The 11,847-nt window shown below is 44.3% G+C and overlaps 1 pseudogene; it reads left to right on the forward strand.

The window, feature by feature from the left end:
• The first annotated feature begins 674 nt into the window (after positions 1 to 674).
• Positions 675 to 10,270, forward strand: LOC142775576 (uncharacterized; annotated as a pseudogene).
• Positions 10,271 to 11,847: the final 1,577 nt, after the last annotated feature.

Here is an 11,847-nt window from a genome sequence, read left to right on the forward strand (position 1 = left end):
CGTTCGTCTGCATTATCAACAAAATCAACTAGCCGCAAGTTTTGGATAAGAATGGCATAGAATAAGGCAAAAGTCACTGCTACATTATACCCTGTCTCCACCTCGGCGTTGTCAGATAGAGTTTGACGGCGGACCGCTGCTGGTGTTAATGTGTTAATGCAACTGTTTGGTTCGTTCACAAAAGTGGCTGTAGGCGTTTCAGCATGCTTTTCACCATGGCCTCGCTATTCATGGGTGAGAATCGGGTCGTAACGCTGCTGGAAAAGAATAGGAAGCAGCGTTCACTTTTTGAATTTTGAGAATAAACGTTCCTTTGTTTTGTTAGCTCAGATCGGCTACATTTTTTTCAATTTCACTACAACAAAATTTTAGCTTCAATGAAACTTTTTCCGTGCCCCGTCAGTTTCGTTGTAGCATAGTTCGGCTGTAACGTGTTTCGTAGCTCCACATCACAAGTTCGATTCTGAATCGCTATTGGGAGCACCTATTACACCACATATATGAACACTTCGCCCTAGGAGGGCCAATCATTCGTAGAATATAGGCCTCAATACTCTCCATGCGGAATGCGGTCTGTTTGACTCACCTGAAATGAAAAGGGTCACTGATTCGGTTCGTGGGGAGGCAATCGTCAGGCTGATTCCAAGGGCTGACGTATCAGTCCACCAAAACACACTGCGAAAGCATGCACTATTTAAATTTAGGTTCTTCTAGTGCACCAACAAACAACTGTGGTTGTGGTCCAAAGACTGAATTAAAAAACAAAAGTCTGCACAAACAAAATACGTAATCTCTGTAAAGGCATGACACAAACTTGCAGACTCGACAGGTACTAATTATAACTCGTAAAATTACTTGGAGGGTATCAAAAACAGCGGGAACAATCTTACCGCGCTGCAAATGCTATCTCACGCATTATAAAGTGCGCAAGAACACTTAGCGGCCCCAAATACTCGCCAGACGCGTGTACTCCGCAATTCTTTGAAGGTGTCTCGAATATTTCTCTTCAAGGAAATGCTGAAATGAATTCCAGCACTGGTCGTCATCCCGGTGACACACTTCAACAAAGTACTCCAGCCGGCGTCATAACTCAATTCTTCAACATGGACTGACTGCACTACTTGACTCACTCACACCGCTCAAACATCACAACTTCTTTGCCAAGTTCACCACTCGTCCTACCCTCCGACACCTCTAATTTGGATCCCTCCTAGTTTCATGAACATTTCAAGTAATTGTACTGTGCGTAGCACGTAAGTACCATGGCGGCAGCCAGTGGAAAGGGTTTCGTCTCGCCATTTCGTCTGCGAAAACGGTCGCCCCCAAAAGAGGCCCCGATTCAAGGTCTCGATTTCTCATCATCTGCGCTGGTTGGCTGCTGCATGTGTAGAGGGTAAGGGCATGCCCTGGGCGCCTTTTGATGCTCATTTTATTGTTTTATAGTGCACGCCCTAGCGAATCTCCGCTTGGCGCAATGATTTGCTAATGCTGTCGTCTGGAAGCGGCAGCGTTTGTCCGATTCAGCGCTCGTTTGTGACAAAAATAAGGGCTCTGTTAAGAATAATACGCATCACAATACACTTCTCGACACTGTAGATCTCAGGGGCATGCATTTTACTTAAAAACAGTGTCGTTTTAAAGCTGCTCAGCGACACACAACAGCTTCGCGGCATCACACCATTAAAAAACTGTCTGCCACGCATGCGGGCATAAAAGAATCGCACTCTATCACAGGAAACATGAGGCAAGCTCTCTTCCACACACGATTGCACACGGAAAGGCACACAGACATGCACAAATCCTCACGCAATCACATAGAAACACGAAGTGTCACCCGCTTTGATGGGTGGAGTGTCAGCGCCCTTCCTAAATAAGTGTCTGAAACTGTCAACGCTGCCCAGATGGGCTCGCCTATTGACGGCAACGTGATGCAAGAGGCCGCACCTTGTTTTTATTGAGCGGCTGTGGTACTAGTGACACTGTTGCCCATCAAATTAATGCCGAGAGAGAGCTAGTGCATTTCATGGTGTGTGCTCAAGGTTTCATGACGTGCGTATGACTTGGCTTCTTTCTCTCATGTCAACCCTCCTTGTGTAGGTTTCCATCTTGCTCATCGAAATAAAGGAAGAGAATGTGGCAAATCTTTATTACTCTGCTCATGTTTGAAAGATAAGAAAAATTTTGTCGTGATTGATTCATGAGGCAATAGACTCTGATACTGAGGTCAGTCATCATTAAATGAAAAAGTAGTTCAGGACCCATTTAAAGGGATCCTAAAACGGTTTTGACGATTGTGTACAAGAACGTTGGGCCTGTAGACCAAGTCTTAGGCTCATTTGCAGACCAATTTTAGCTCTCTGCATAGCCTGTGTAATCTATTACAATTAGTGGTGTGTGAATATTCGAAAAGTTTCGAATATTCGTCGAATATCAAATTCGCACTATTCGTATTCGATACGAAAAAAAGTGTATTCGAAAAGTTCGAATATTTGATTCAATTATCATGCGGAAAATAACTCTTCTTTAATATTTCTGCTGGGTTCAGAGATATTAAAACGTTTCCCAGAGGGGCGATAAGCGTCAGAAGTGCACGGAGGCACTATGTCGGCCAGCGACGTTCAACAATCAGCAGCAAAGTTGACGTTCATGTAAACGTATTGCACGCTTTTCGTATGCCGCCGTAACGTGCTGCACTATCACACGTTCACTATGCGGGACCTCGTGTGCAGGAACGAAGCTTAACCGTTGCCGCGTTGTCTCATCAAAACATCGCTTGATAACGCACGACCGTGAATGCACGTGCCAAAGCAGAAACTTCGTCACCGTGGGCAAATGCTTCGGTTAGAAAACATAAGTGACAAAAAGAGTTCTAGTCGTAATTTGTACCATGACGTCGCATTTATTTCCTTTTTCGAGGAAGTTCGGCACGTGAGCAGTCGCACAGTTATACAACATGCTCGAAAGCGTTTAGTCCCAATTCGGGATTTTATTGCTAAGTTATGTCGTATTCCCGGCAAGTATGCGTTAAATAACTTGGACTGCATTCTAAACATATTGAATATATGAAACGGTAATCATGTGCCGACCTTTCAGTTTTATATATCTGTATATGCATATAAATATTTTTAGTGCTGGCCACCAGAGCGCATGAGTAGTGGTAGTGCGCCATGTAGTGAACAGTGCTACGTTAGTAGGGTCAGCGGCGTTGGCTAGTGCTGTCAGCCGCTACGATCAGTTCTGCTAGCTTGTGTGCGGTGCACATGGTGCGGTTTTGACGCGAGCCTTTGTAACCTGTGATGGACTCGCGCCGTTAATAAGTGCCATGGCAGATAGCGGAGGTTATCACGACTCGCCTGCGAAACGGAGGAACAATCAAGACACGGCGCCGAAACGAAGGGAAAGAAGCGCTATCTGGAAGCACTTTGTGAAGACATCGTCGTCGTTGGCGCAGTGCAAGACATGCGGCGCAACACTTAAAACGCTGACGGGTACGACTAGTCCTCTTGTTAACCATCTAAAACAGCACCCAACCGCGATGAAGGAGTACCGGATGACTGCAGCTGGTGCGCCAGAGAAAGACCAGTCAATGATATTTGATTTTGTGCACCGTACGGACCCTTTGTCGGAAAAGAAAACTCAAGCACTCAATGCCAAGGTGGCTGCCATGGTAGCGCTTGATTTGCAACCATATAGTTTTGTTGAAGACCGCGGATTTAAGGAACTCATGGCAGAGGCTGTGCCTAACTATCGCCTACCGTCGTACACCACGCTTTCACGTACCCTTGTTTCGCGCTTGTTTGATGACACACGGAAGAAAGTGAAGGACGAGCTCAGCAGTGCTTTTGAAGGGGGAACATCTGCAGTCACCTTTACCAGCGACGTGTGGACATCACGCGCCTACGAGAGTTATGTAAGCTTCACTTGCCACCTTCTCACTCCAAGTTTTAGGATGAAGCGGTTCACGCTTAACACTCGCCACATAAAACTTGTTAGCCACTCCACCGAAAACATTGCGCAAATGCTTGTCGAGATGTGCGCGGAATGGGAAATACTGGATGGCTGCCGCAAATACATCGTCACAGATAACGGACGCAACATCCGTGCCGCGGTCAGAAGGCTCCCGTGGACTGAGCGTGCGTGTTTCGCCCACACCCTGCAGCTAGCAATTCACGATGCAATCTCCAACACACCGTCAATTGACCGTCTGTGCAAGAAAGCGAGGCACATCGTGGGCCACTATAAGAACAGCTCGTTTGCGCAAAAGAGATTAGATGAGTACCAGAAGAAGATGGGCGAAGATCCACTTCGTCTGGTGCAAGATGTAGATACGAGGTAGAACAGCCAATACCTAATGCTGTCCCGCCTCTTGGACTTGAAGGAGGCTATCTCTGTTGAGCTGGCAACGTCAAGTAGCAGCATTGATGGTCTCTGCTCAGCAGAATGGAAAGAGGCTCTTGAATATCTGGACACACTGAAGCCCTTGTATGATGCATCTGTGATAACTAGCGCAGAAAAATACCCATCACTTTCCACTCAGATACAAATTATTTTTGGTATGCTAAGTTGCCTCAGCAACTTTAGCGGCACAACAGGCTTTCATAAGGAACTGGCAAGGTCTCTCAATACCAGATTCCCCTTATATACCGAGGACAAAGAAGCATGCTTGGCTATGTTTTTGGACCCACGCTTCAAGTCAACGGTATTGAGAAACAACAAACAAAAGTTGGTGTGGCTGAAAGATCTGGTGCTTCAGGATGTTGCCCTATGCCCTGCTGTGGAAGTCGTGCAGCCAGCAGCAAAAGTGCAGGAGCCACAACAGTGTGTGCAGCCATCCTCTGATGTTTAGAGTGCATTTGATAATCTTGCAAATAGTCAAGTAGCAAGCACACCACTGTTTACTTCAGAATGGGAAATTAAAGCGTATTCTGAAGAAGCCCTACTGAAGAAAGACAGTGACCCATGTGACTGGTGGCAGACTGTGGGCACCTTCAGATACCCCAGTCTGGCAAAGCTTTGCCCCAAGTACTTGCCCATACCAGCCACTTCAGTTCCAAGCGAGCGTGCCTTTTCAGTGGCAGGGGAGGTTGTGTCTGTTTAGAGGGAGCGCCTCCTGCCTGATCATGTGGAGCAACTCATATTCCTCCATGATAACATGTAGTCATTATGTTTCATGATAACAGCTAGTCATTACTTGCATTGTGTTCCAAATAACAGTGTATGTTGTGTTAACAGACAGGCTGTTGTGTATTTTTTTAGATAAATCTCAAATTATTGTTACTGTAGAGGCATTTGTCCTTTGATATTCGTTATTCAATTCGATATTTGAACATGAATATTTGTATTCGATTCGTATTCGGAAAATTTTATATTCGCACACCCCTAATTACAATGCTTTAGAACTGCAAATCACTGCAGATCACTACGACTCGGCCGAATGGGTTTTCGACCGCCCTTTCACAGAACAGTATGCTCTGGTAACGCAACGTCAGCCAGGCTGCTGATCTGATTGGCTGTGGTATGTGCGGCCAACATCGGCTGGCAGGGTGGTGGCACCTATCGGAGCAAATATCAACTACTCCGCGATCTTCGTCTCTGTTGTCAGATGGCATGCCTGCTGCCAGGGGCACTGTATGATAGCCTCTGAGATTGGGCGCAGCCTGTCAGCGTGCAATGCTGGAGGTCTAGACTGGGCTAAGCTCAAATTGTTGAGTGCACTCATGAGACTTCTGCTATCGGCAGCGTGTCTCATGAGTTGAGGAGGCACGGCTGGGGTGAATAGGAGGGTATGATAAAATCGTCCGTAGTGGACAATTACATGGCATGTCGCTAAATATGCAGTGCGAATGATTTGGTGGTACAGTATTCTAGCCCAAATTCTGGCAAAACTTAAAAAAAAATGTTTCAGGCCGTTTCGGGTTCTCTTCAACTTTTTTTTTACATGCTTTTTCTTATGCTTGTGGACTATAATGTGGCTTATGTTATTTATTTATTTATTTTACATACAGCCACCCTATAGAGGGGCTATTACAAGAGTGGGATTATAAAGCACAGTAAAATATCGCAACAGAAAAGATACATGAAAAGAAGCAACAATAAAAAAAACATAACAATAAAGGAATTAAGCTTGTGTTACATAATAATTTTCAACAAGAATAGTCATGTAATAATTCGGAGAGAGTGATCAAATGTGACCAGGCAAAGAATTCTATAAATCTGCGGCTGGGAAAAAAGCATATTGAAATGTATCTGCATGCAAAAAAGGTAGCAAGATTGAGCTCGTGAAAGTTACAGGCAGAGGAAGCTTGGCAACTTACAAAAAAGGCTTTTTACGGTAATCAATAAAAACTACTGGTACTCGAATCATGGTACATCCAAAACACTGAATGTTTCCAGGCGGTTCACACTAATGAACCGCCTGGATATCGAGCAGCATGCGGCCCTGTGTAATAGGCTGCTATGAACTGAGCACTGCTTACGCTCGGATTTAGCTTCCCAAGACAATGCAGGGTGCGCAGGGAACTGCCTACATTTCGCGTTTCTGACAAGCGTGTTTGCAAAATCTCGGTGAAATCAAGTGGACGCTCACGCTTCGCTCAATCGCCTTCGTAAGCGGAGCGTGACATGCGCTCTGTGTTCCACTGCTCGCGTGATCGTTCTGCACACGGAGTGGATCGTATATGTAAGGGCGCCTCACGATAAGTAGGGCACCAACTCCACCAAACTCTCATCTCGACGATGCACTTCTAGCAGACGCCTGCTTGTTCTAAGCTTGCTTTTTACCGCTTTTAAAAGCTTGTTGCGATTACAGTTTTAGACGAGTCTCTGGTCATCTCATTCGCATGGATAAACTACCAACGCAAAGCACAAACACGGTACGTTGAGAAACATGCATGAGTACAAGAGCAGACGTACACGATCAGACGACATGACGGTGAACATGCAAAAAAAAATGCGCATGCCAGTTAATGGGAAGCTCGGTACGACGCACTCAAAATGCGCGCCGAGTGACAGCCTATCAGCAACCCCAGAAAGACCTTCACGAAACCAGCGGCAGCGGCCATTCTGCTTGAACAATGCCATTTTGAGGTGGCGCAAATGCACAAAAAGAAAAGAGCTCCAAATCCAGCTCAAAATGGCGATGCTTGGCCTGCTGCAATGCTCATGGCGTCACGAAGTTCGAACAAATTTAGTTATTCTGGGGGCGTTTTACTGCTGCCAGGGTGCTTTGAAGGCTCATTTTATCACACTTCCCGACCAAATTTGGCGTTAGTAATTTGAGAGTAGGTGCTCAGAGGCACAAATGCCCCGAAATTAAGTTGCGCAATGAAATTATTTTTTGGCCATTTTTGATCGTTCTAAGACCTGTCCCCCCCTCCCCTTAACGGCCCGGCCCTTGGCAGCCCCAGCCAGTCAACCCCACGCAACCACAGCAACCACAACCCCCTTAATACACTCACCACAGAATAAAACGCCCCTTCTCTTCCTCTCCCCAGCTGTCCCATCGAAGAAGTGTTGCACCTTGATACCTCTGCGGTCACCCCCCCTGTGGAGCAAACCGAATTGGCTCCGAAACTTTGAAAAATAAATCCATTTATGATTGGAGCATTTTGAAAGTCTTTAGTTGTGTCAGTATTTTTCAAAGCTTCTGGAACAGGATGTTTTCAATTTATTTTAAAATTCCCACTTCATGACTTTGGCACTGTTGTTTAAGTGGCACGCATTTTTGCTCGGCTGTTTGTGTTTTTCGTACATAATTTCAAGCTCTTGGACTTAGTTCTGGCCTTTAAAGGAGAGAGTTGTATTAGTTTATTTATTTATTTATTAGAATACCCTCGGGGCCTGTAGGGCATTACAGAGGGGGTGGGTACAACATATATAACACACAAGAAAAAAAGACAAAATAAACAAGTATCAGATGCGCAAATCAGGAAGGCAACATAAGTCAACTAAAAATGTATAAGAATTCAAGCACATACAAGACAAAGATAGATAATGGAAACTGCGTATAGTTACAAGCATTGCTGAGAAATTGCAGTCTTGAATAACAAAGGGTCTGTTATTGATACAACGGAAGAGGGAAGCATAGTTCATGAAATATGATGAAGCATAGGACAAAAAAGCGCCAACGCAAGTTAAGGAATCAATATACCTAGTGTGGACCTGCTGTGAAGCACGTGGATAAGTGTCTACCGGAGACAAAACGAGCTACAAAAAAATGTGGTTCAGCTCACATGAAAGGAGATTCATCATCATCATCATCAGCCTGACTACGTCCACTGCAGGACAAAGGCCTCTCCCATGTTCCGCCAGTTAACCCGGTCCTGTGCTTGCTGCTGCCAATTTATACCCGCAAGCTTCTTAATCTCATGATTAAGAAGTCATGATGAGATTAAGAAAGGTGATTGTACCACTTTAAAGGAGGTGCCAAGCTCCTGAGCCTGCTGAATTTCAGGTATATTGAATGTTTGTTTATTAATAACATGGACATTATGTTCAAATATTTTAGCCATTTTTCTCAAAACACGATTTTTTACATCCTACAATTATGCTATAATAACTTACCTTCTAATTATTATTTCCACTTAAATTTTTTGTGTTCTTGCTTTATAAAGAAAGTGCACTCAAGCAAAATGGTCGAAAATGAGCGGTAACTTTTTTTACTGCCGAATATGAATTTTATCCATATTTTTTTATAGTGCACCTTAGCTTTTATAGATTACACCTTAGCTTAAAGGTGTAATCATGGAGGGTAGATTCACAGGATGTTTTCACTACGAACCTGCCAAGTTTCATTGAAACTACACCAACCATATTATAGTCGGTATGACTGTTGGCACAACAGGTATATTTTGGCATATTTCGATTTAGTAAACTTCTGTTACTTTTTTAACAAATTAATGATTTTAAAGCTTAATTGAACTCAAGCCCTACAAGCCAAAAGCATAATTATAATTTTTGAACTACACTCATACCTCATTATGAATAACAAAGTTGCATCTTACAGGAAAAAAGGTCGGTCTATCTGAAAATTCCTTTTAAAGGTACATTGAGGACATTATTGGGCGTGAGGACATACTGTGGCGCCACCATGCGGAGGCGTCCCTGGGACGTACGTAGTTGGATTGCTCCGCCGCCCTCTCATGCACAGCCCGCAGCCGCTTTCTTGTCTCTTTTATTATTTTTGTTGTACTTCACTTAATGAGATCGGTAAAGTACTGCTGCAGCTTCTTCCCTGACTGTACGAAGTGCTAAATAACTGCCCTGGAAAAGTTTTATGCTTCTTATAACGCCCGACTGCTGGCGCCGTCTGCTATGGCCACCTGAATGAAAACCACGGGGGCCGAGCCCGCTGCCTCTGTAAGAGGTGGTAACTCATTTCGTGTCGAATTGAAGTATCACATGGGTGTTAACGGTAAAAAAGCTTATATTTACTGCAAGAAATGTGTGTACCAAGCTACTTCGTTCATTGTAAGTTTGCGTCTAAAGAGGGTCCGCGGTTGATAGGGCAAGCATGCGCAAATTACAATTTGTTTAGCTCACATAGCCCTGCGATGCAGAGCGCAAGTGGATTCCACGCTTTGTGGGAAGCAACCCAGCGTTATTACATCCGCATGCAGCCTCAACCTTTCTGTTATCATTGCGGGCAAATGTGAGAATCGCGCACGCGCATGCCTCATTCAAAGTTGTAACTTTTCTTTGTGGCACGATCCTAATATTTATTGCGCAAAATTTCTATGATGGTCACACTTTGCACATTCGAACACCATGGAGCCACACATGGGTGAAAATTGTGAATTATTGATTCAGTTCCAAAGCTTTTATAAAAAGGTAAATTGTGATATAAAATTGCAATCAGCCAGCTTTATCATTTTGGGCCCTTGAATGTGCATGCTGCGAGGCCTTGCGTACCGTGACCTAAACGGCAATTTCACGTTTCAGTAAAATTGCCAATGTCCAGTTTTTTTTTTCTTTTTACATCTTCATTCATTAGCTGTGTAATATTTCATGGCAGCTCTTAGAAGAAGAATCAGTTTTCAAAGCTAATCACATTTTTGCCTGTGGATCAAAACAACATTGAGGGGAAGTGAGTGGCTATGGCCGATTCTACAGACGTAATCTATAAGCAAGGAATTAAACCTGTGAGATGAAGTCGTGGATGGCAGGGGTGTTGTCACAGAAATTTTTTTCGGACGGGGCACCACCTTGATTAGAGTTGGGCCCGGGCAGGCAGCAATGGTGCACCATTACTTTGTGCGCATATACCATGAAAATTTTTTTTGGGGGGGGGTGGTGGGGGGCACGGGCTTGGTGTGCCAGCTCTTGCTGGCTACGCCACTACTAGCGAATGGAGACCGGTGTAGTCGGGTACACACACAGGGACGGACAGCCGAGGGAGAGTAAGGGGGAGAGCAGTAGGCTTTAGCAAAAACTGGAGCAGCACATGTATGATGTAAGAGAGAAGGTTTTGTCCAACGCGCTGGTCGAACACGCAGAAGCAACTGGCGACGAAATAGACCTAAATAGGATTAAAATAGCGAAAATACATAGAAAAAATTGGACTTGCAGGCTATTTTGACTGTCTGACAATTCAGACAATGACGCACTTTTTTTTTTTTTTCATCTAATAGCGGCAACTTCTCGCAGATGTACACTTCTACATTCTATTTTAATATATACATAATCAGACTGTTTGTACATTAATTTTTTGTTGTGAATGAGGCTCTTGTGCAGAAACTAAAACGATCTGCTTTTATGTTAATATTCATGGTCTATGCTCATTTCAACCCCATGGGCTTAAAATAACAACCACAATAAAGAAGAGAGAGGTAACAGTGGCACTGCCAGCGGCCGTGACAGTGCCATCGCATACGCAGCGAACTGTGGCACGCTGCCGGTAAATTTTACTGCGACTTCTCGCATTGTGTAGTCTGCAGAAGTGCACACGCCATAAGTGAGAGCAATACAACGCTGTTAAAAAATGAAGACATCACGAAGTGGCGGCTACAAACAACGCATTCAACCACCAGCTTTCCTTCGCCAGAGCAAGGCAAGATCACGTGATCCATCCCTGCACGTCACAGCGATTGCAGCGCTCGTGCCTCCCGTGGTAAGCCTCATGCCCAATATTTATTGCAAGGCCATTTTTAAGTGACTTTGTTAGGACTGATATTACATTATATCTGGGTTCGTTATATCGAGGTTTGAATGTACAACTGAAATATTTTTTCAAAAGTGGTGACCTGCTTTATTGTAATAGTTGCAGCAAACAAAAGTAAATCAATTTTTGCAGTAGTAAATTGATTATGTGAAACTTTTTTTCATAGCCAATTATGAATGAGTGCATGGTGATGTCACTTTATTCATATATACTTCTGGTGAGTGCCTTGGCTTGCTATTGGGGTTGGTAAAAGTATAGTGATTTCTTTAGGTGAATAAAGTACTAAATATTTTATTAATTTTTTCATCATCAGACCTAAAGGCATCTTCAACTATTAATCCCAGCTGCATTTCCAAAGGAGGCGGAAATGCTGTAGGCCCATATGCTCTGATTTGGGTGCACGTTAAAGAACCCTAGGCGGCCGAAATTTTTGGAGCGCTCCACTACGGCGTCTCTCATAATCATGTGATGGTTTTGGAACGTTAAACCCCGCATATCATCATCATCAACTATTAGTCTACTGTACCTGCAAGTAAAAAAAAAAAAAGTGCGCCCCGCCGCGGTGGTCTAGTGGCTAAGGTACTCGGCTACTGACCCGCAGGTCGCGGGTTCGAATCCCGGCTGCGGCGGCTGCATTTCCGATGGAGGCGGAAACGTTGTAGGCCCGTGTGCTCAGATTTGGGTGCACG

This window comes from Rhipicephalus microplus, chromosome X (assembly GCF_043290135.1).
Source record: "Rhipicephalus microplus isolate Deutch F79 chromosome X, USDA_Rmic, whole genome shotgun sequence".
NCBI lineage: Eukaryota > Metazoa > Arthropoda > Arachnida > Ixodida > Ixodidae > Rhipicephalus > Rhipicephalus microplus.